This window comes from Propithecus coquereli, unplaced genomic scaffold, assembly GCF_000956105.1.
Source record: "Propithecus coquereli isolate 6110/MARCELLA unplaced genomic scaffold, Pcoq_1.0 Scaffold516, whole genome shotgun sequence".
Classification (NCBI taxonomy): Eukaryota; Metazoa; Chordata; class Mammalia; order Primates; family Indriidae; genus Propithecus; species Propithecus coquereli.
In genome coordinates, this window is record NW_012151019.1 from 502,149 (window position 1) to 504,415 (window position 2,267).

General features: G+C 48.9%; 1 protein-coding gene across 1 annotated transcript in view; it reads right to left on the reverse strand.

Moving 5' to 3' along the window:
• The window catches only part of FBLN5 (fibulin 5), a 99,876-nt gene that overhangs the window by 66,790 nt on the left and 30,819 nt on the right, over positions 1–2,267 (reverse strand). The gene's annotated exons all lie outside the window — the stretch shown is intronic.

Below are 2,267 nucleotides of genomic sequence, written 5' to 3' on the forward strand. Positions count from 1 at the left end.
TAAGAGATTTGTCAACCAAAGCAATTTGTAGACCTTGTTTTATTGACTCTGATTCGAGCAAACCAATAGAAAGAAGGCTGTCGAGATGGTTCCACACGCTCATACCCTTTGGGGCTCAACTTGTCATCGCTCTGGGTGGACGTTCCAAGTTCTGGTTTCGCTAACCAACTTGGCTCGGTGGCAAATCTAGGGGCTCCACCAGTAACTAACATTTGTGCAATGTTTTGTGGCTAAGAAAGCAGCCTTTTGCTAGAGCCATGTTAGTCCAGAAAATGCAGCAATTCTGACCATTTACGAAATTACAAAGCATTCATCAGACAACCAGGGAAATTTGAGCACTATCTCTATATTTAATGATAAAAAGGGATTAATGGTGACTTTTGTAGGTTTAATAATGGTAATGTGGTTGGGGGGGCATGTTTTTGAAATTTTTGTAAAGAATCTTTAAGTCTTAGAGATAATTCTGCAGTATTTAGGGATGAAATTACATGATGTCTGGGACTTGCTTTAAATTAATGCACCGAGTGGAGGGTAGGAAAGAAAGGAGATCGTGCCTGTGCCAATAACAACAAAAGCTGGGTGGTGAGGAGTTGAGTGTCCACTGTGGTCTTTCTACTTTTGTCTGGGTTCAAAATTGTATAGAACAGAAACTTTCATTTTAAAAAAAGAGAGAGAAAGAAAGAGAGCAAGAGAAGGACCTTGTTTTTAATCCTGGCTCCCATACTGACTCTCCGAAGCCCCTGAACAAACCTTTACCTCGCTGAGCCTCAGTTTCCTTATCCAGAGCATGATAGGTTCGAATCCTGGTTTGGCCCCTCACTGGCTGTGTGACCTTGGCCAAGTTTCTGAGCTTTTCTGTGCCTCAGCTTCCTCATGGGTGCGACAGGAATCATAATATTAACAGTTCCACTTCAGAGGGTTGTTATGAGGATTAAGTGCATTAATTCGTGTAATGATCCCGGCACGCAAGCACTATCCAAGTGTTTGATATTATTACTGCTGCTGCTGTCCCTGTTGTTTATTACGTTTTGTTTTGATGAGGAGGGGGATGAGACTCCTTTGGAGATGTCGTCACCTCTCCTAGAGCGCTAAACTTTCAGAAATGTTTCCTGCTTCTCCCCGACACACACACCACTCATAGGATGCTTCCACCCCAGGATCAGAGCCAGGCTCCAGAAAACACCCACGTTCTCCTTCTCTGGGCAGTGACTCCTCCAGACTCATCTCCTTGTCTTCTCAACAGTTTCCCCCTCTGGTTTCCTCCCCCCCTCCTCTGCCACTGTGCTTTCCTTCCCTTCGCCTGCTCCCAGGCCCACCGCTCTCCCCTCCCAGTTCCTGGAAGGAACAGTGGGTAGAAGGAGCCTCCCTTCCCCAGCCCTTCTCTGCCCGCCTCCCAGGCCACCTCTTACAATGCCCAGAGGGACCTCCTCGAGGGCCTATTCGAAAGTCCTCTGTAAACCAGGAAACCATGGGGTGGAGGGAAGGGAAGTTAGAAAGAACTTGGGACGGAAGAATGCATAATGCTGCACTTTTTGGAAATGGATGGGCCTGCTGCCAGCCCTCACTAGGGTTCCCAGATTGTATTCTTCGTACAAAAGGGCCATTATGAAGGCTCCGCACCTCCCGTGTGACAGGTTCAGAGCCACAAATGGCATGACGTCAGAGGGATCGGGGGTGAATAGGTTTCCCAGCCATGCCCTCATTGTCAGGGGCACGGGGACCCCAGAAAGTGGTCTGGGGGAGGGAGGGAGACACTTTGGAGAGCCCTGCAGCACTTCCCAGCTGTTCCGCAAAAGGGGCCAGTGGGACTGCAAGACATCAGCGAGAGCTGCCTACACCATGGCCACCAAGCTCCCTCCCCAAACCTGGAGTGCCTCGAAAGTGTCATTACACCCTCTCCCTCACTTCAGGATGTGCACGGGTAGGGCTAGTCACTCAGCTTGTCCAGCCCCCACACGACGCCCCGGAAGAGCAGCAGCACCCCCGCCCCACTGCACTTCTCTATTTCTGCATTTTCTTTTAGGAGAGGTCACGTCGTATAGTTAGGAAATCGTAGACAGGGGAGTAGTCAGGGGAGCTGGACTCACATCCTACCTCTGTGATACCCAACTGGTTGGAGATAACATTACCCTTTCTATAAAATGAAGAGGCTGAAGTTAAAGACTGGCAAAAAGTCCCTTCCAGTTACAATGGTCTATTGTTCTGTTGCTTGTCATGAGGAAGTACGTTCCCATCTTCCCTACCAAAGCTGGAGGAGTGCATGGCTC